This window comes from Microtus oregoni, unplaced genomic scaffold, assembly GCF_018167655.1.
Source record: "Microtus oregoni isolate MIOR12 unplaced genomic scaffold, Mior012 000005F_ref0000423, whole genome shotgun sequence".
Lineage (NCBI taxonomy): Eukaryota > Metazoa > Chordata > Mammalia > Rodentia > Cricetidae > Microtus > Microtus oregoni.
In genome coordinates, this window is record NW_024543064.1 from 25,649,645 (window position 1) to 25,671,885 (window position 22,241).

General features: G+C 51.8%; 1 protein-coding gene across 4 annotated transcripts in view; it reads right to left on the reverse strand.

Moving 5' to 3' along the window:
• The window catches only part of Dlgap3 (DLG associated protein 3), a 65,104-nt gene extending 45,599 nt beyond the window's left edge, over nucleotides 1–19,505 (reverse strand). Inside the window, exon 1 of one of the 4 annotated variants that reach the window (XM_041651215.1) lies at nucleotides 19,389–19,505. The gene's annotated coding sequence lies outside the window, so the exon portion shown is untranslated. Of the gene's footprint in view, nucleotides 1–14,876; nucleotides 15,266–16,213; nucleotides 16,295–18,646; nucleotides 19,346–19,388 lie in introns of those variants that run through there. The other 3 variants (XM_041651211.1, XM_041651214.1, XM_041651212.1) reach the window with 3 other exon arrangements.
• Between the last annotated feature and the right edge of the window lie 2,736 nt (nucleotides 19,506–22,241).

Here is a 22,241-nt window from a genome sequence, read left to right on the forward strand (position 1 = left end):
GCAGGCCTGCATCTTACGCTCTAGGTTCAAAGCCCTTTCTTTTTACACACTAGCTGTGTGTACAGGGACCAGGGATGGATGGCTCGTACACCATTTTCTCACTTATAAAATGGGCACATCAGAGTCATCATGAATGTGCTAATGACGTGGTTAATGGTAAATCGCATCCACTCCTTAGCACTGGAAATAGCACAGTAAATATTCCAAACGAGTGGCAATCGCTAGGTGCAGTTTTATTTTTCTTCCTTGCTTCACTGGTTTACGGCGTGACCTTGAGCAGGTCATTTAGCAGGTTGTCTCGGAGACAACCATCTAAGGACAGGGGTACTCTGCTGGGGAAGAGACGGGTTGTTCTTGACGGTCCCTATCTGGGGACCAGAGATCCAGATGTGCACAAGAAAATCCAGTGTCTTGGAGACGGACACAAAGGATGCCTTAGGTGAAGATGAAGATCTCACAAATTAAATATTAGCTGATTCATTGCTTCCTCAGGAAGCTGCTGGGAGAACTACAGCTAGACAGAATGGTCCAGATAGCAGCAAAAAGATGTTAGAGCTCTTTAACAGGGGCCCAGCGTTATCCATTGCCATGGAGGCCCATGAGGTCATCTCCCTGCAGGTTTCAACATAACAGATTTCCCAGCAGGTGAGGCCTAGGGTTTGTTTTGTTGCTGGGAGCCTGGGTTCTTCCAAGCCTGTAATTGGACTATGTGCGCTGTTGAGACCTCTACCTTCAGGTTTTGCCCAACTGTCCCCCTTCCCTGTGTTAACTATACCCACTTCCCTGTTTAGCCCTCCACCACCCCTGGACCTGAAAGCAGCTCAGATGGCTGGGGCTGCATGCCTACTGGGAATGGAGGAGTCACCAAACCACACAGAACCCCTGGTCCACAATTCAAATTCCACAATTATTTCTCTTTGCCCATGGACTCCTCCCACCCCCTCACCTTCTCTTGCATCCACTTTCATCTGAGCCCCGTTGACCAATCTGACTTTAGTTGGGCTCTGATGCCTTTGTCAACAACTCTGCTGCAAGGTGGGCACCCTGGTCCCTGGCTTCCCTCAATCCAGCCCTGTGGCCCAACCCCAGTCCTCAAGACTCCAAGGAAAATGCTTCTCCTAGAGGAGGATTCGCAGACTGGAAGGAGGGTTGCTTACAGACACACTCCCTTCCCTTTATCTGTTTATTTAATCAACTCTTCCTTGGGAGCTCGGGCCAAGAAGGCTGCAGAAAATGGGCTTACTCTTCCAGAACACTCAAGGCATGTCAGCAGGGCCGAGACTAAATGCATCTTCCTGACCCATCAGACAGGGCCCATGCAAGCCTGTGACTAACCCATACCACCTATAATCTCTTTGAAAATCCCACCTCAGGGGGCTCTGCACTTGATGTTCTTGCTGCCAGAACACTCTGCCCCAGATATTCCCATGGCTTCCTCTGTCTCATATTCCGGGGCTCAGTTCAGAAGGGCCTTCCCTGACCACTCACTCTAACTGAAGCCGAGCCTTATCCTCCCGGGTTCGTTCTACTCCAACCTGTCCTGCTGCCCCATAGCATTTACGGGCATTTGAAATGACTTTCTTCATCCATTACATTTTTACAGTATGTCTTCTGGTGGCAGAGCATCCTCTCCAGAGGGGCCGTGACTAGGCCTCTCTCATTGCTGCAGTAATCTGTGATCTAGAATGCCTGGTATTAGCAGACAGGAACGAATGGTTTCCCTGCTGCCTTTGCCCACTATCTTGTGCACAGAAGTCTGCAAAAAGGACCTCCACACCTTCCCCTCCAGAGGCTTTGGAGAACTCAGAGAGATCAGTATTCAAAATCCTGTCCCTACACACCTCTGCTCTTCCCTTTTGCCTGTAGCAGCCAGGTGTGCTCTTTTGCACAGGGAAGGGAATGGTAGAGGAGAAAGGAGGAAAAGGGGTGGCCTTTGCAATGCTACGAGAGACAGACGAGTCAGTGAGGAGGTTCAGGGTCCACTGCCAGTCCTGAGTAGGTCTTGTCACTCAGACTTACTGGATCCCAGCTCCCTCACCAGCTGGGGCCATGGAGCCAAGAAACCCCACAAATGAAGTGTGAGTTTCCTCTTCCTTCTCCAGGACTTCCAAAAGCCCTCTGTGGTTGTACTGACCAGTCTTACTCCTCCTAGCCAACTACTTCCAGTCCGTCCACTCAGTCATGTCCATCCCACCCCATCCCCACTCTCCAGGAGTCTCTAGTTTGGGAGTCTCCTCCTGCTGAGAGGAGTAATCCCAGCACCAGAACTCCTCTGAGGCTCTGTCCAGGAGTGGCTGGTGACAGAGTGTCTTTTCTTTCTTTTCTTTTCTTTTCCTTTTTTTTTTTTTTTTTTTTTTTGGATTTTCAAGACAGGGTTTCTCCGTAGCTTTTGGTTCCTGTCCTGGAACTAGCTCTTGTAGACCAGGCTGGCCTCGAACTCCCAGAGATCTGCCTGCCTCTGCCTCCCGAGTGCTGGGATTAAAGGCGTGCGCCACCACCACCCGGCTCAGAGTGTCTTTTCTAAGTTTTGAGCTAAACCATCCAGGCTCATAGTCCAGGTCCACCAGTCAAGTAAACATGGGTTTTAAGGGGTGGCCTTCCTCTCAAAAGTTCCTCTTTCTTCAAATGGGGCAAAGCAGTCTCTCCCTCAGGTCTGCGATGTCACAGGATTAAAGTAATGCAGGTAAGATACTCAGGACAGTGCCAAGGGCTGGCTAGAGATGAAGGAAAAGTCATTTAAATGCGTGAGAACTAAACGCGGGGCCTCTCAGAGAGGATTTCTCAGGCTGTCTTGAACAGAGACTGCGGCCATGCCTGGTGGATCAGAAATGGGCCCCGTGGAAACTCTTTCATGTTGTGTATCCAGGAATTTTCTTGCCTAGGAAGCGTTTGAAGACCTCCCGTATCTCGAGCATGCAGAACACAGCAGAGCAGCCCTGGTGTCCCAAACTGGAGCCCTCTGACTCACAGACCTCCAGAGTCCTCTGTACCCAGAAATGGCAGCTTCTCTTCCCACTCCAGAGACTGAGAAGAACAAGCTCAGCGACCTCAAACTGGGAACTGGAAAGACAATGACAACTACCTATCTGCACCTACACTACCTTCGCCGAACCATAAAGAGTTTGTTTTCTCTGCCTGGGTCTCAACGTTCTCATCTGTAAAATGGAGACAATGGCATCTGCCCCCTTATGTTATACAACAAGTAACTTATTGTCCAACCCAAGACAAGGCACACTGGTCTCTGTTCTCACATCTATCCTAACATGAACACGGTAGCACCTTTTTTCCTTCGTGTGTGACTTGCACTGGCCTCTGAGGTGTTGCCAGACTTGAGTAAGTCAAGGCCACCAGAGAATGAGAGGCAGGAGCCAAGTCCCAACAGGGGTCCTATGGATATGTGATTCTATTCCAGGCCAAGTCCACGGCCGTTCCTACATTCAACCTAGCCAACCAGTCATGTGTCCCTGCCATGTAATCTACAGCTTGGGGTTAGCATACCGTTCCCCAAAGCCCTCTATATAACAGGCACAGGGATGTCTAGCACAAAGGCCATCTTCTCCTCCCAGGTCAGTATCATAGGAAAATCAAGCACAAGGCTAGACCCTTTGAATGACCCTTTTGTTGGCTGACTTCTGGGTGGACTAGCCTACCCTTCAGCTCCGCCTGAAGTCTGCGGACCGCATCCCAGCTGCAGGAATTACCTAAGCCCAATTCTCCTCTGAGCCCCTGGACTTAGAGGATCTGAGGACAGAATGCAGCAGGCAAGTGTACACACAGGTCAAGAAGCAAACCAGTAACAGCCATTCACCTGTGCTGTCCATTGCACCGCTGATGCCTATATTTTGCTGCTGTTGGTTTTGAGACAGGCTCATGAGTAGCCCAGGCTAGCCTCAGACTCACTATGTAACAGAGGATGACTAAGAATACCTGCCCATCCTGCTCTACCGTCCGAGAACTGGGATTCTGGGTCTGAGTCATCACACCCAGTTTGTGCAGTGCTGGGGCGCCAGCTCAGGGCTCTGTACAGGCGAGGCAAGCACCCCATCAGCTACCCAATATGAAGTATTTACTAAGAGCGATCACTCCCAAGACAGCCGTCGCCACCCCCTCTTCTATCCCTCTACCCCTTATTCTGAACAGCAGGATAAATGTGTGGTGCAAGCTCGGAATTCCTTAGAGGCTAGGAGCAGAGATCTATTTCTACATGGCCAAGCAAAGCACACAGTAGATTCTCAAGGAGTTAAGCTTCAGTGACCGAGTCATCAAGAAGTAGCAACCAACAGCTGGTGCACTGAGAGATGGGAGAAATGACCCTGCAACCGGGCCAGATTGCGATAGCAGGCAGAGTTTGCGTCCCACCCAGGGAGGCTTGCAGGCAGAGTCCGGCACTGAGCAGAAAATCTCAGGTGCCTATCAGCTCAGAAGTCTATGGTTTGTGGCGCAAGCTAGCCTTGAACTTGCTTTGTAGCTGAGAATGGTTTTATAATTATTAGTCGTCATCATCACCATAGTAACAGTAGTGGTAGCAATCTTCTTTTTGTTTTTCTTTTTGTCTCACTTCATAGCTCTGGCTAGTCTGGAACTCACTCTGTAGACCAGACTGAGCTGGTCTTGAACTCAAAGAGATCCACCTGCCTCTGTCTCTTGAGTTCTGGGGTTAAAGGTGTGCCAAGCTCTGGCTAAGGATGATTTTACACTTCTAATTCTCCTGACTGCTGGGATTACAGGTGTATTTTACATGGCGGTGGAAATGGAACCCAGGTTCATGAATGCCAGGTAAGCACTCAGCAAACTGAGCTACATCCCCAATTTTTTTTTCTTAAGATGGGTTCCCTCTATGTATCCTTGGCTGTCCTGAAATTCTCTATGTAGACCAGGCTGGCCTTGAACTCACAGAGATAGACGCGCCTGTGCCACCTGAGTGTTGGGATTAAAGGTGTTTGCCACCATACCCAGGTTTTGCTGTTGTTTTTAATTTTAAAAGACAAGAGTCTCAGCCGGGCGATGGTGGCGCATGCCTTTAATCCCAGCACTCGGTAGGCAGAGGCAGATGGATCTCTGTGTGTTCGAGACCAGCCTGGTCTACAGAGCTAGTTCCAGGACAGGCTCCAAAGCCACAGAGAAACCCTGTCTCGAAAAACAAAAAAAAAAAACAAAAAAAACAAAAAAAAAAAGACAAGAGTCTCACTATGTATCCCTGGTTAGTCTGGAACTTAGGTAGACCAGGCTGACCTCAAAAAATCAAAACTCAGCCGGGCAGTGGTGGCGCACGCCTTTAATCCCAGCACTCGGGAGGCAGAGGCAGGCGGATCTCTGTGAGTTCGAGACCAGCCTGGTCTACAAGAGCTAGATCCAGGACAGGCTCCAAAACCACAGAGAAACCCTGTCTCGAAAAACCAAAAACCAAAAAACAAAAAAAAAAAAATCAAAAATCACAACAAGCTAGGCTGGGTGGTAGGGCAGTGGTAAACACTCGTCTAGGATCCACACGGCTCAGGTTCGATCCCCAGCACCATCACACACACATCCCAACAATCTGCCTACCTCTGCTTCTCCAAAGCTGTGCACCTCTGTGCCCAGCTATTTTAAAAACTACTCATTAATTCATTCATTCATTCATTATCTTTACCTATGTGAATGTGTGTAAAACTGTCAGCATGTGCACCACATATGTGCAATGCTCACAGAGGACAAAAGAAGACATTGGAGTTACAATCAGTTATGAGCCATCTGGTGTGCGTGTTGGGAATCCAATCCCAGTCTTCTACAGGAGCAGTGAGTGCTCTTAACCATGGGGCCATCTCTACAGCCTCCAGATTTGTTTTCTGAGACATCTAACTATATACAGCTTAGGGTGGCCTGTAACTCAATGTATAGCCCAAGCGGGGCTCCAACTCATCAGTTTATAATCCCTCTGCCTCAGCATCCCAAGTACTGGGAATACAGAAGTGCGCCACCACTCATGTTCAGTTCAACTCTCTGAATGCTGTAACCACACAGGCACGGTGGTAAATAGTATAGAGGAAAAGCATCATCTCAGTTATCACAGCCGCCCATGGTAGACACCATCATCTCTCCCATCTCACACGGTCATCACAGCTGCCCATGGTAGACACCGTCATCTCCCATCTCACACGGTCATCACAGCCGCCCATGGTAGACACCGTCATCTCCCATCTCACACGGTCATCACAGCCGCCCATGGTAGACACCGTCATCTCCATCTCACACCCATCACAGCCGCCCATGGTAGACACCGTCATCTCCATCTCACACTCATCACAGCTGCCCATGGTAGGCGCCATCACCTCTCCCATCTCACACGGTCATCACAGCCGCCCATGGTAGACACCGTCATCTCCATCTCACACCCATCACAGCCGCCCAAGGTAGACACCGTCATCTGCATCTCACACTCATCACAGCTGCCCATGGTAGGCGCCATCACCTCTCCCATCTCACACTCATCAGAGCCGCCCATGGTAGACACCGTCATCTCCATCTCACACTCATCACAGCCGCCCATGGTAGACACCGTCATCTCTCCCATCTCACATGGTCATCACAGCTGCCCATGGTAGACACCGTCATCTCCCATCTCACACGGTCATCACAGCCGCCCGTGGTAGACACCGTCATCTCCCATCTCACACGGTCATCACAGCCGCCCATGGTAGGTGCCATCACCTCTCCCATCTCACACTCATCACAGCTGCCCATGGTAGGCGCCATCACCTCTCCCATCTTACAGATGAGGAAACTGAGGCTTAGGATGTAAAGAAAACTGCTTGAGGTGACACCATGGTAGACTATAGGGCCGACCCTCTCAACCTCTAGGAGACTGAATGCAGACTGAAAAGGTACGTATCAAAAATATCTTTCTGAGTCAAGTCCTCTGATGACATCAGCAGATAGACCCCTCTTTGTAGGTCTGGCTCAGCTCTTACCTAGGAAAGCTCCACCCCTTCCATTTCTCCCTCATACATGATCACACAGGTACCTCAAACTGTCCACTCACCTTTAACCTCATGTTCATCCAGATGTTAAGGGCCACAGTCAGCACTTGTGCTCACACAGAATCCTGGACACTTAGTGTCTAAAGACACTGTTCCCACATGGGTACATCCATGGCTGCATTATCCCCCAAAAGACACGGATGTCTGGGTGCCTACAAGCTGCAGAGATGTAAGCATGACACATATGTCCACACGCTTATCTCCCTAGGACAGCTCTATGTGTCAACAACTCATAGGCACCCACATCTGATCAATGCCATACATCAAATCCTCCCCCAACAAGAACTTTATCCATTGTTCCCAGATCCAATACTAGGCCCAGGTGAGCAATGATCTTCCGTTCCTCTGGGGTTGGCCAGGCAGTCCAAAGAGGGAGAGAAGGCTCGGCCTGCCTGTGATGGATGGAATTAATCTACTGAGCTGGAGAAACTAAATAATTAAATCCCTAATCACCCCCCAAGCCAGCCCAGGCCAATATAGTTGAGGGAGGGAGGAAAGGGGCTCTGAGGCCCAGACCAATATCATAGAGGGGGAGGGGCTTAGAAGCAAGGCCCAGGCAGAACCCTTCTTGAGGGGCCTCTTGGAAGAAGTGCAGCAGGCACACGAGTAGACAGTCAGAAAGGATTTCCCTTCCCGTTTGGAAATGAGCAGCTAAAGGAGCCAGGCTACCACCAACCACTAAAAACAAACCGGGTGAGGGCACAGCCCCACCACCATCTGCGGAATTCTTCCTGCCACTCTGTGGAATGGGAGGTGCAGCCTGGCACTGTCAGGGGCTAGGAGCAGGAACGCTCAGAATGCCAAGGGCTGTGGCAGTCAAGAGCGTCTGCCCAGAGTGGCTGATTTCTCTCAGACCAGCTTTGGCCCACCCTCCACCCCCAATGGGAACAAGATCTTCCCTAAGCCTAGTGCAGATGGCAATGAAGAACCCCTCCACATAGGTGCACCTGCTTTCCCTAGAAGCGGGTACAGCACGTGGCAAAGAGGCTGAGGAATGGGGCAGAGGCCTGGGCAGGGGGGCTCCGGAAATCAGCCTGGGAACAGGCCCCAGTCCGATTGGTTGAAAAGTGGGTCATTTTCCTTTTGAAAAATAGTGAGAAAATGGAGAAGTAGGTCGGGCTCTCATCCCCTCAGCCCCAGGCACCACCCCCCAACTTGGATGGGGAGACATGGAGAAGCGTGCATGTGCAAAAACTCCTTGTCCCCCAGAACCCCAGCCAAGGTCCACACACAAGAGGCCAAGGTCATCATTACTCAGGCCACTCAAGGACAAGCACATTCTGTAGCCAGGACTGAAACACAGCCATACCCTCCCCTGGGGTCTCTAGGGAAAAGGGAGTTAGGGTTGGTCCAAGCTGAGGAGTGGGGATCCTAGCCTAAGGGACCCTGAGAAGCCCCCTCCCATCTTCACGTTGTCGGTCGCGACTCCTCTCCTCTTTCTCCTCCCTTTCCTCTTCGTCCACGTGGGCAGAGTCGTTGCCATGACACCGCGGGCAGGTGGGCGGCTCTGGCGGCTGTTTCGGCCCAACCCCCAAGCTCACAGCCCAGGTGGGAAGGGAGAGGCTGCAGCAACCGGGTCCCTAACCCCAAAAACGGAGGGGAGCAATAGAGGTCCCCTCCACCCCACAACCTAGAATGGGTTCTGGTCCCAGCATGTCTGTTCCAAAGCAGCTCCACCCTAGGTGTAGAGGTTTGGGGAAGGTACACTCAAAAAAGATCTTTAGCCTTGAATGCTCCCTTTCCCCAGAGGTCAGGGGGAGGGTGACCCACCACCCCCTTTTCTTTCTCTAGTTCTCATCAGCATGGATCACAGACTGTGTCTTGGTCCTGTCTTGCTAGCAGCCCATTGGTCCTGCCTGAGGTCTGACCTTAGATCCCCATTCTACATTACAAGCTCAAAGCCCCTGGCTCTCTTGTGAGAAGGGGACTGATCTGTCAAGACACAAAGAAATTCCTCCCATACTGCCAAGCCCCAGACCGTCCTATAGAACTGGGCCTGACTTCACATCACAACCCCAGGGGCCAACAGCTCCTAAGCATCTTTGGTTAAGGTACCCATCCTGCCAGAAGAGGAGGGTGGACTGGACAGGGAGGATACCACATCTGACTGCAGGAAGTCCGAGATCTGCCTAAGCTCTCTGACCCGCAGCTCCTACCACCCTTCTCTCTGTCTTCAAAGCTATGTCTGTGGCTCTGATTTGCTAAAGTCCTTCCTGTTGTTCAGGGTCCCACTTACAATCTAGCCTGCTCCCTAAGGCAGGAGCTTTGCGTCACCGGTGCAGTGGGACCACAGAGACCCCGCTTAGCAGCCCTCTGCAGCCTGGCTGGCAGAAGTAGACGTGTGTGGGTTGGTAGTGCCAAGATCCAAAAGGGAGAATGGCAGCCAGGGTTAACTGGAGGGTGTCCAGCTTCTCATGGGGTATTATTAGTCATGACATACACACAGTACACAACACACACACGTCTACTTCCCTCCTTAGTCTTCCCCAAAGGGAGCAAGTATGACTGACTAAAATACATGTGTGCACATGGATGTGTATGTGGGTATGTACATACGTGTGTATACTATGTCTCTTTTCCTCCTCCTCCTCCATGGGTAGCGCTCTACATCAGTCCGCCCTCATTCTAATGTCTCACCAAGGCTATCACAACAGCACCCCAACTGGTCCCCCTGCCTCACACCTTGATCTATGGGCATCCTATGGGCATCTAATGTGATCCCTTTATAATTCGTCACAAATAAACTGCAAGTGCCCACCTCGGAACCAGAGACGGTTACCCACACAGGCAGTAACACAGTGAGCCACGCAGATGACGCTCCCATCCACAGGAAAGTTATGGTCTGGGGAAGAGAGTGAGATCGGAAGCCAACATGTGAGGTAGCTGGCGGTGGTGAGTGAAAATTTAAAATATAGATGAACTGGGGTGAGGGGGTAGAGTGGCAAGGGCTATTTAAGTTAGACTGCTGGGGAGGGAGGCCTCGCAGAGAAGACACTTCTGAGCCAAGATTTGAAGACAGTGAGGGAGGAAGTGGCATGAATGTCTAAAAAGAGCATCTCAGGCTGACAGGAAGGAGAGCATCAAGCCTCAAGGTGGGATTTTCCAGCTTCTTTGTGGGATGCAAAGGAAGCCCTTTGGGACCAGGGGGGCGATGGGTGATGATCTGACACACGACAATCGGGCCTTGACCACTAGGCACTCCGGATGTCACTCCCAGTGAGAGGGAAAACACGGCCATGGCTGGAGAAGCCACTCAGCTGGTGGAGTGCCTGCCTCGCATGCACAAAGCCTTGCACTGAACCCCCAGCACTACAGAAAATCTATCATGGTGCTGAGTCCCTGTAATCCCAGCATTCAGGAGGTAGAGGCTGGCTGGGGGAATCGCAAGTTCAAGGTCATCCTCTGCTACTTAGCAAGTCTGAGGCCAGCTTGATTGAGACCTGTCTCAAAAAGGGGTGGGAGAAGCAGGAAGAAAGAGAGGAAGGGAGGGAGGGAGGGAGGGAGGGAGGGAGGGAGGGAGGGAAGAAAGAATGGCTTTACCTTATTCCAGCTCCTGAATCCATGGAGCAAGGGTAGAGGTAGGAGACCAGTTGGGGCATTTCTTTTTGATAATTATGTTTATGCTTATTTCTTACGTACTTATTTATTCGCTTATGTGCACAGTGCGCATGCAGAGGACAGAGGACCTAAGAGAGGCAGTTCTTTCCTTCCACCATGTAGGTCCTGGAGACTGGACTCTACAGGCATGGTGGCAAGTACCTCTACCCACTGAGCCATCTCGCCGGCCAGCTTCTTGCTCCATAAATGACTTTTCCCTCAGCTGCTCACCTGCCAAATGCTTTTGTCCCTTTTAAGCTTTAGCTTCTTTGGGTCTTTGCCGAACTGTTCCCTCCCACTCCAGAGCTGACCTAACCTCCTCCTGGTGTTCGTGGCGCCCATTGTGCTCACGGGCCTCCACTCCTCCTCCTTAGATTGTAAGTCACTTGAAGTTGAGGATCTTCTTGAGTGTCAAGTACAGCCTGTGGAAAATTGTCGGCGTAAAGCAGACACCGGCTGAGCGAATGCGTGCCCTGAGTGAGGCACATGTGACGGAAAAAGGCTGCAGATGAGCTAACGCCAGCCTTGGATGAGCTAACGCCAGCCTTGGATGAGCTAACGCCAGCCTTGGAGGAGCTGGGAATGGTGGCTCACACCTGTAATCTCAACACTCGGAAGACTGAGACAGGAAGACTGCCACGGCTCTACAGCCATCGTGGGCTACATACCGAGTTCTGTGTCATCCTGAACTACAGAGTGAGACTCTCTCTCAAAACCAAACAAAACCAAACAAAAAAAACCACGAGTGTGTGAGATACAGAGGCTTATGGGTGCCAGTTGCCATCAGGACACTGTTACCGTATACTGGGATATTTTATACACTCTACTCACATATGTGTGTATGCTAACATTTATGGGCATTGTCTGTGTACTCCTACAGATTTGTTGTCATATGCATATTAGAAATCACACGTACGTTAAATGTGCATACAGTACCACAGATAAGTAATACATACATTGCCACAGGACCCATATGGGCACCTGAATGTATACACATATAGACACATAAACTGGGCCTCCTAAATATCCCCTGCCCTCTTCCTCTGTCACACCCAACTTGTTCCTAATTCATGAAACCTCTGAGTGGTGTTGATGTTTCTCCTCTCACACTTTCCCACATACACCCTAAACATCACAGCATCTGGACAACATCAGGACCAGACCTCCTTCACAGCTGTCTTCACGATTTCCCTCTGCAAACTGTCTTCATATGAATGGTGATAGGAACTAGATGGCATGAAATTTGAAAGACCTGCTTTCTGGAGAAGAGCCATAGGCATCAGAGTGGACCAAGTTCAAGCTATGGGGAAATAACTTTTGAACGGAGCCAATGTTGAGTCAAATTCAATATCTGTCTTCTCTATGAATCAACTTTATGCACATTTATTCATATGTTCCTAAATTTTTTTTTTTTTTTGGTTTTTCGAGACAGGGTTTCTCTGTAGCTTTGGAGTCTGTCCTGGAAGTAGCTCTTGTAGACCAGGCTGGCCTGGAACTCACAGAAATTCGCCTGTCTCTGCCTCCTGAGTGTTGGGATTAAAGGCGCCACCATGCCACCACCCTACATGTTTCTAAATAATTAAGTACACACATACACATACTTATATTTAAGGATCTATGCAGCCTTCCATCCATGTTCACAGACACATGGCCACACATCTGTATCCCTGGATGAGCGTATCACACACCCACCTGCTAGCTTAGCTGCCTTCATAGCCACATACCTACCACGTATGTAAATGGATGCATACGAAGTCATACATACACTCAGGTATTGAGTGCCCACATGGATAGACACAAATGTGTATCGACACCATCACAGACCCACTCACAGATCCTCCACAGGCTTCCACCTTACCCACAGAGAAACCCACCATCCTGTTTCCCAGTAACTTCACAAACTTTACACTCACAACTTGCAAGCGCCCTACCTCTCCATTTGCAAAGATGTTCCTGTTAGCTACAAGGTACATATACCCAACTCCTGGTCACATCCCATTCCCTCTTCACTCGGGGAAAGGCATTTTAGAGAAAGCCTCTGAAATTCCCTTGTTCTATGCCTAAGGGAAAAAAAGAGTATCTGCTTAGACAACTTGGGTGAGGATAACAATAAAGTTGGTATAACTCCTCCGATTCAAGAGGCAGCCCACCACCACACACACAGCCCCTTAACTGCACATCCCTCTTAGCACTTCTGGAGATGTTTCTCCACTCCCAAACATAGTGAAGATATTGAAAGCAGGGGACGAACAATCAATGAGCTAGTTTGTGTCCTGAAGCCTCCTGGGACAGCCCTCTTCTTCCCTACAGGACAGTTCCATGGTGTCGAGTTTCCCAAGGCAGTCTGAGGGCCTTAACCAGGAAACTAGCTCAGAACTGTAAAGGGGATGACCCAGGCTCAAAATAATAAAAGCAAGTATTTCACAACAGGAGCCACTCAGGGACAGGAAGGCAAGCTGTGGACACCTCCTGGCAGAGAAGCAACTGTTAGAACACTGGATCATGAATAGCAGGGACTCTCTAAGGGGCCAGGGAGAAGGGGGTGGACACCGAGCAGTCCGTGAGGGGGTGGAGGGGTGACTGCTTCAGGCAGCGGCAGCAGCTCCAAAGTAAAGTCTTATCAAAGCTGTTATGTAACCAAGGGAGCCGAGTGGAGCACAAACACCTCCCCTCCCCAAACAGGCACCCACACCCACACCCACCACCTCCCAGCACCCACAAGCATACGAAAACTCAGCTTCTCTGAAGCAGCTCAAGAAGGAGGAATCATCTTGATGGGTTACATCAAAAACATGACGGGTGACGGGGCCCCTAGTTAACCAGGAGTCCTGTCCGGGAGAAGACTGGTTTTGTGCGAGACCTCAGGAAATCTCTCCCTCGTCCTGAACTTCCTGCCACACCCAATGTCTGCCCAGAGGCATCTGGAAACCTTTCCCTGCCCCTCCCCCTCAGAAGGATTCCATTTGAATATTTGATTGTGCTCTTGGGGATGGGAGGTGAGCTGCCATCCAACCCCTCCTGCCTGTAGTTCCCCCACAGCCTCATCTGCATGTCCTGACATTTGGCTCTCATCCCCCAGGGATGACAAAAAGAGGGACCTGGAGAAATAACACCTTGCTCTATTCCCTTGAACCCAGATACTGCACATGACCCTGACTGCAGGTCAGTAGGGGAAAAGCTATTGAGAGAAGACGAGTATTGAAACCCAGACCTCGTCCTTCCATTTGAACATTCTTTACTCCCCCAGATCTTCCCTTTTCCCTGCTGCCCTGTCTCCAGTAGCCTCCTCCTTCTCTTCTCCATGGCACTGAACAACCCCACCCACTCCTCGAATCCTTTGCTGAGAAATCTTCCTCCCCAACAAAAGTCTCTCCCAAATGATGCTTCGAGCTAGGACTGGGGATGGGCAGCGCACAAGCAGGCTTGCAGAATATTTTAGGGTTCCTGCTCTCAAGTCTAAAGTTATGGTTAGCAGGTTGGCACCAAGTGGCCTATCCATTATCCTGACTATATCCTGAGGTCTACCTGGCCAGACTCAAACTCTGACTGACTTGAGTCTGAACTTCTGGGGCTCAAAAGGAAAAAAGGCTTGGGCAGAGTCATTAAGCTTGCTGTACTATGATGATCTCAGAGAAAGCTCGCAGCCACACAATTGCATTGCCCCTTCCCAGTCCCACACTAACAGTCCGATGGCTTTAGAAAGAGGAAGGTGAACTCAGATACGGAAAAGAAAGTCCTTCTACCAAATGCCACTAAAAACTATGAGACCTAAATTCCTAAAAATGACCTCAGAATATATATATTTTTATCCAGGACTCTGTCCTTGGAAAATGGGTCACCTGGGAGACTTTTTCTAGTGAACCCTCAGGACTGTCCAGGCATCTCTCCATCAGCTCACCCAACCTTTTTCAGCACCCGGGACAGCTCAGAGGAGCGCGTCTCCGGAGTCTCGTTCAGCACTGAGGACAGCTCCTGCAGTCACTCTGGCTGGGTTTTCGGAAACCCAGAAATCAAAAGAGAAGCTTCATCCACCGAAACCCCTCTCCCACCCTTGTTCCGGTGCACCTACACACCTGAACACACTCCCTCCCCTGAAAGTCTCAAGAGAGAAAAGGAATCCAGACCTGGAGCTTCCCTCAAGAAGCCTAGAAAGAGGACCCCACCCACCTCCTTTCAGGCCTGAGCCACTCAGCACCACTCACAGCTGGCTCCAGAAGGCTCTTTCCTTCTTAACCACCACCCCAAAACAAAATAAATACTCACGTGGGGGCTCTCAGCCCTGTAGGCAGATGTGCTGGGAGGAGGCCTTGAGAGGTAGCTCCCCACACCCTGTTCTGAACCCCCTTTCTGCAGGAGCCAGCTCCCATCTGGACTGGGGGGAGGAGAGGCATGTGGAACCACTGAGTGAGGGGAAGAGAAAGGGGAAGAAACTGGAGCGGGGGACTGCGGGGCGGGGGTGTTGGGATGGGGGCGAGGGAATCCTTTTTAATTTCATGCTCTCCCCATGTCTACATCAGCCCTGCAGGCTCAGCTCTTTAATATTTACACACAGGAAGAGGAGAGGATGAGAGAGAACAGAGAGTGGGGGGCAGCAGGGGCTACCTGAGCTCAAAGGGCACAGAGGCAGAAGCCTTCTAAAGCCGAGGGCTTGGGTCCCGTCTACCATCCCAGCCCACTCCCTTCTGAGCTCTGGACTGGAAGGAAGAAGAAAAACCCTGGGACCATCCTGTCCCTTTGTTAGCAAGATACTTTGAAGCTGCATCAGGAAAAGATCAGATCCCCACCCACATACCTGGACACCCCCACAAACCCAGATTTCTTGGGTGCCTTATGTGCAGATGGGAGAAGCAGTATTCATACACTAGTGTGCACTGATGCTTGGAACATGCTTGCCTGTGGGCTGTCGTCTAATATGCACAGGAACAAGTCAGCTAGCATGTACAAGTTTATGCAAGCACAGGTCTATTAACACCCCAAGAAATCAAACCTGAGCAATCACCTTTGGAACTCAGCTCCCAAGCAACCTCACCTCTTTGCCCATGGCTCTCCAGATAGAGACCGAAGGAAAAGGCCACCCAACGGTCTCAGATTCTCCTCTTCACAGACCCCTCCTGCATAAGCCTCACTTTTTCTGTCTGTAACATGGGAAGAAGCACTAGTGGGAAAGGATGCTGCGCTGAGCCCAGGGGCCCGACAAGTTATTAGCAACGATGAGCTGGCAGCTTGTTACCATAACGATGGTGCCACTGCCTCACCCCAGCTCAAACCCAGACTCCCTAGACGGCAGGAGGCCCCCGCTGAGCCAGCAGCCTTCAGACTGAAGGGGGTGGAAAAAGAGGGAATTCAGACACGATGCTTGCAGAGTGGAGGGTACACAGCTGTTCTTCCAACCCCCCACAGAGAAACAAGGCTTGGACTCCCCCAAGGGGGATAGAAATCAGAATCTGGGAAGGCCTCTTGACCACCGGGATAGGAAGACCCTGGGAAAGTCTTTGGAAGCGAAAAGCTTCGTGATTATAGCCTTCCCCCCCCCCCCTTTCATTTCAGACACCTCAAACAGAAAGCCCCTCAGCAGTGACAACGAGGACAATTGTGCTTACCATTTGCTCCACACTCCTGGAAGCCTCGGTCAGAAAGGGTTCAGGTAGCTGCATGTCCTTTCTAAATCAGACAAAGCTCAGAAGTTTCTCTACCCATCAGAAGCCCAGGAAGGTTTTAAAAACAAACAAACAAAAAAAAAAAAAACTATCAGCCCAGCTAGAGGCAAAATGGATCAGAAACTGTGTGGGGTGAAGAAAAATGAGCCCGGCCCCCTGAAGCGCCAACATCAGCTGGAAGAGATGCTACATGCCAGGCAGATGCTGAAGCAGGCACTGAAAGAAAGAAGTCTGAAGTTGGGCCTAGAGCAGCAGCAGCTCCTAGCCAGCTGGAACTAAGACAAGGCCACCACCTTCCTCTATGGTGGGTCTGCCAGGCATCCCCATTCCCAGGAATACCTGTAGGCTCCTCTGTTCTGAGAAGAGTCCCAGGTTGACAGATTGACAGCCTTAGACATACTGAGTCTTCATCCTCTACCCACATCCACACTCAGCTCTTAAGGGGGTGAGGAGTTCCAGGGGAGAATGTGAAGGTTAGGAAATTACCTGGGGAAGCACTAGCCTAGGAATCCACAGGTTCATTGTGTGACCTTGACTAGGTCTCCTCTCTTTCAGATTCCCCAATCTGTAATTAAGAGATTGGACCAACTCAACTGCAAGGCTCTTCCTCTGGCTATCATTCTACAGTTTCATGCAAGCTCATTCCTTGGATGTGAGCCCCCTGGCACAAAATGCAGTGGGCACTGCCTGCCAGATCAGTGGGGCAGTGGGGGGGGTGTGGGGGCTGCATCTGAGGCTGTTCATCCTATGTTCACGTTTCTTTTAGAAACACCTGCCACCCTAGCCCTCCCAGCTCTCTTTTTAGACCCTGATTCACTGCCAACTCACGAAGCTCTCCCTCCCCTCCCTCCTCGCTTCTCCCGCATCTCTCTCTTTTAGGCACTGACAGCTGGGTACAGAAGTAGACCCCGCACTCAGGGGATAGTGTAGAGAAGTGGAGGGCAGTGATCCAGTGTCCGAGAAAACACACTAGAAAGTACTAGTCTCTAAACCTGGGCCTAGCTGGGTTCCTCGGGTCAATGGAAGACCTCGGTGAGGATTTTTCTCTACCGCTGCCTAGCAATGTGTGATCGGGAGAAATGAAACCCACCCCCCTAACCTCAACATTCTCTTCTTTAAATTGGCATCATATTAGTTTGAACCATGTGGAATGGTTGTTTTTGCAGGTTAAAAAAAAAAAGAAACAGTTGAATACTGTCAATTTCATATGGCTAACCTGACAGCCCAATCTGCTTCCAAGGCAGCTGGAGAAACAAGAGATGAAAGAGGAGCATTTTCAAAAGTCCTAGACTGATACTTGTATTACTACTTCAAGAAGGTAAGTACAGACCCACCTGGAACCGTGAGCTAAGCCAATGACCCAGAACTCGGAAATGTGGGGCTTGGAACTCTAGGAGAAAGCCAAACTGCTCCAGTGTTAACAAGGTAGATGTTCCTCCTGGCTTCCTCAGTGTCTGACTCTAAGGGGTCTTTACTGAAATGACACCAGCTTCTAGCAACTCCCCCCCCCCAAAAAAAAAACATTTCCCACACACCGGTACCACAGCTCACCACCAGCAGGGACCCAGCATGCGGAAAAGACACCAGCGGCATCGCAGAAGGTGCCCCAGGAGCTCTGGTCTATGTCTAAGAAGACCCTGGAGGGAGGGGGCGATCTGACCTCGGAAAAGTATGATCTTCCCATGCTAGTCCCACCAGGAATGGGGGCGAGGCAAAGCCCAGGTGTGGGTGAACCCTGCTTGGATAAATTCCCACAGTCACACAGTACAACATACCCAGACCCATTCACAGAGGTAGTCGCACATGCACGTCCATTCATACACACTCAGACACCTACATCCACAGCCACACTGTGACAGCACACACTCATCCACACATATGTCGACAGATTCATGGACGGTAACACCCTGCACGCTCACTGCATTACACTCACCCACAGACCCACACGGCGACACCCTCATCACAGACACACGCACGCTCGCTCACACACCTGCAGAGGAAACTTCTCTCTGGATCTCCCCAACACCACGACTTCCCCCCACAGCCAATCTCCCTCCCAGATCCAAGCTTCCGTTCCAGCCGGGCAAGGGCTGGGCGGGCACTGGCTGGCCTCCCGCGGCCCCGGCCGGGACAGCACGTCTGCGGAGCGCGTGGTCCCCAACCCGTCCCTGGGGTCAGGCACGCCGGCCTCCAGGCCCAGGGTGAGGTCGGGGGCGGTCGCTGAGGCCCAACCCCTCCCCCCATCGCGGGGCCCGAGCCCAAGCCGCCAGAGCCCCGGGCGTGGGCGGCGCCGGGGCTGCAACCCGGCCGAGCCTGGGGGGCGCTGCAGAGGGCGCGGCAAGCGCGGCCCGGTTCCCACCCCTCCCAGCCGCTTACCTGGCCCGGTCGGGCTCCGGCCGGGGTTACATGGTGCCGGCGGCCCGGGCCGGGGGCGCTACGACTGCGGGCGCGAGTGCAGCTCCGGGACCCGGCACTGCGGAGTCCCCAGCTAAGGGGCCGCGCGGGCTGCGGAGCCCCGAGCGAGCGCTGAGCGGCCGCGGGAGCGGGAGCCGGAGGCGGCCAAGCCACGGAGGCTGGATTTCCCGGGGACCAGGACGGGGAGGCGGGGGGGATCCCGCCCGCGCGCTCCGCCCCCGCCCCCGCCCCCGCGCAGGGCGGCCGAGCCAGGAGCCCGCGACAGGGAGGGGGACTGCGCTCCCCGCCCCCGCAGCGGCCCCGCGAGGACCGAGGTCACAGCCGGCGGGCGACCGCCGCGGTCCTGGAGGAGCGCCCGCGTCACTGAGCGACAGCGCCGGGGAGGCCCAGCTCCGGGGTGCCAATGAGGTCTCCCGGGTCGGTGTGCACTGAGGACCCAGGAACCAGCACATTCGGTGTCACAACCGCGCACAGCAGACCTAGGCACGGGTACCCAAGCCCAGAGCGCGGGTGGCTAAGGAGACACACAGCCTCACCGAGGCAGTCACACCCTGAATGTCACACACAGCCTCCCCCTCCCAGGCACGTCCTCTTAGGCTACTGTCCTTAGTTTCCCGGGTATGCTCCCTGACTTCGGCTCTTGGCCTGGGCTCTAGGAGTCCCCCCCCCCCCCCCCCACCGCACCCTAGCCCTTTTGCCCCACCTCTGCCAGGGCGGGGCGCTGTGCCCGGCCTCCGAGTCACTGACAGGCGTCCCTCACCCACAGTCCGCCGGTGGAGGCAATCCCCAGTGTGCCGGGAGAACCCCGCTATACCTGCCGTCCTAGCTGGGGGCCCCACCCGTACCCACTGTGCCCGCCCACCTCTGGGCCCCGAGCCAGGGGCTGTGCCATAGCGGGGTGGGGTAGAGGAGGGAAAGGGGACTGTCCGAAGCACAGCGCGAAGCTGCAGAACCAAGACACAGGCTGCAGAAGTGCGGAGAGCTGACTGCAGCAGTCCCTGGCTGGAATCCGTCTTGGCGCCCAGAGCGATGCTGTAATGGGGGGGAGGGGGCCGCGTGGGGAAGCCGCAGGAGGAGAGGCTGAGGAGATGGGGGAAGGGCGGGCTCTGGATTCTGACTTTCCCGGAGGGTGCGAGGGCACGCTGCCTCAGGAGCTCTAAGTTGGGGTAGAGGGCGATCTACATCCTCACCTTGCCTGGTTCTGAAAACTTAAGGTGTGGGCTTCGAGGCTTGAAAGACAGTCCACCACCCTTGGGAGTGGTTCTGAGTTAACGTCCCTCAGCAACTGTGTGTCTCTTTGGGGTCACTGGCTTTCCTCTGTGTATCTCTCTGTGTGTCTCTTTGGGGTCACTGGCTTTCCTCCCTGAGTAACCAGACAAACTGAGGTACAAAAGGTAGAAATCGCCGGCCCTAACAAGCAAGAATCTGGTATGAAGCCCACGCCCATTCCCCAGGGAGATGTTTTAAGGTGACACACTACATAAATGACATAAAGGGGCCTGGAGAGCCCTTCTCCCATGGGAAACCGAGTAGTCTAGTGGAAGATGAACAAACTGGCCAACTATCTTGCCGCCTACGAGACCACTCCATTGTCCCTTCAGTCATGAGCCGAGGTTGCAGACAATTCATGCCCAGCGCTCATTCAGCCAAGAGCAGATGTCAGAGAAAGTAAGATAGAAAGTTGGTCCAGGAACACTTAGTAGAACCGAGAGAAATGTCTCATTTCCCATGGAGCGTAAGCACAGCCATCATGTAGGATGCTAAAAGGTACCTCCATGCCCTGTCAGTTCTAAGATGAATTTTGTAAACCGGAAGGCATCTTAGAATGAGCAGGGACATTTAGTATATAGTTCTTCTTATCTGTCAAGGCGGTTGCCAAAGAGCTGTGCTTTAAAATTGAGAGTCTAGGGGTGAGACAGCTCAGCAGGTATAGGTGCCCGCGGCCAAGCCTGATGACTGAGTTGGTGAGTTGGATCCCCAAGACCCACGTGGTAGGAGAAACTGACTTTCCCAAGCTGCCCCTGACCTCCACACGAGCATTGAGGCACCTGGGTGCGCTATCCCCCACCCTCACACACACTAAATACATCTTTAAAGTTTAAATTGTTAAGCACAGAAATAAAATAGATGAAGAGCGTGGTGGAGTTTTCATTTGTCCATCCAACAGCTGTCTACTGACGACCCCTGGCACCTTGCTGCTGCCCTGGGACTTACTGGTCAATCACATAGGTTTGCTTCCGACAGAGAACACCCATCTCCAGGATCAGTAAGGACAACGGCTGTCTAAGCAAACACTAACGGCTCTCCAAACCAGCTTCCTGGGAGTTTGACCTGTGTAGTCGTTCAGAGCTCACTCTGGCTCTGCTGTCACCGTCTTTGAGGTGGGTGTGTGAGAACATGTGTTTGGGCCTGCTCCTCACATGTTTGCGCACGCGTGTGGAGGTCAGGGGACAATCTCTGGTGTTCTCCAGACACTAGCCACTATTGTTGAGGAAGAAGTGTCTGTCACTGGCCTGGAGTTCAACAAGTAGGTTTGGCTGGCTGGCCAGTGAACCCCAGCGACCCATCTGTTTCTGCCACCTCAGCACTGGGGTTTCAAGCACTCGTCACTATGACTAGTTTTGTTATTAACTTTTTTGTTGTTGTTGTTGTTGTTTTGTTTTGTTTTGTTTTGTTTTTCGAGACAGGGTTTCTCTGTGGTTTTGGAGCCTGTCCTGGAACTAGCTCTTGTAGACCAGGCTGGTCTCGAACTCACAGAGATCCGCCTGCCTCTGCCTCCCGAGTGCTGGGATTAAAGGCGTGCGCCACCACCGCCGGGCCTTGTTATTAACTTTTTCTTTGACTTTGTTTTGTTTTTAAACATGGGTTCTGGGGACCATGAAAAGCAAGCGTTTTACCGACTGTGCTGTCTTCCCAGATCATCTTTCACAAGGGGCTTTATACTCTGTAACTTGTGACTCCGTGCCTAACAGAGGTGGATACAAAAGTACTTTTAAAGTCTAGAAGCAGGGCCTGAAGAGATGGCTTTGCAGTTATGAGTGTTGGGTACTCTTCCAGATGACCTAGATTCAATTCCCAGCACCCACATAGTGGCACACAGCCATCAGAAAATACAGTACCAAAGGATCTGCTACCCTCTTCTGGCTTCTGAGGGTACTGCACACATGTAGTGCACATAAAATAATGAAAATTTAAAGTCTATATGCAATAGCCAGCTCTGTGGAAGTGAAGAAAGGCAGATGAGAATGCATAAAGAAAGCATTTGAGTAGAACAATTGGAGGGTTTCAGTAGACCCGTGTGAACAGATGTCAGTCAAGCAGGGCATGTTGCCACACGTCTGTTCTCTCAGCCCTCCAAACTGTAGAAGGAGGTTCATTCCTTCTTTTTTATTTCATTTTGTTTGTTTTTTGTTTGTTTGTTTGTTTGTTTGTTTTTTGAAACAGGGTTTCTCTGTGTAGCTCTGACTGTGCTAGAATTCACTCTGTAGACCAGGCTGGCTTCAAACTCAGAGAGCTCCACCTATACCTCTACCTCCCAAGTTCTAGGATTTAAGGC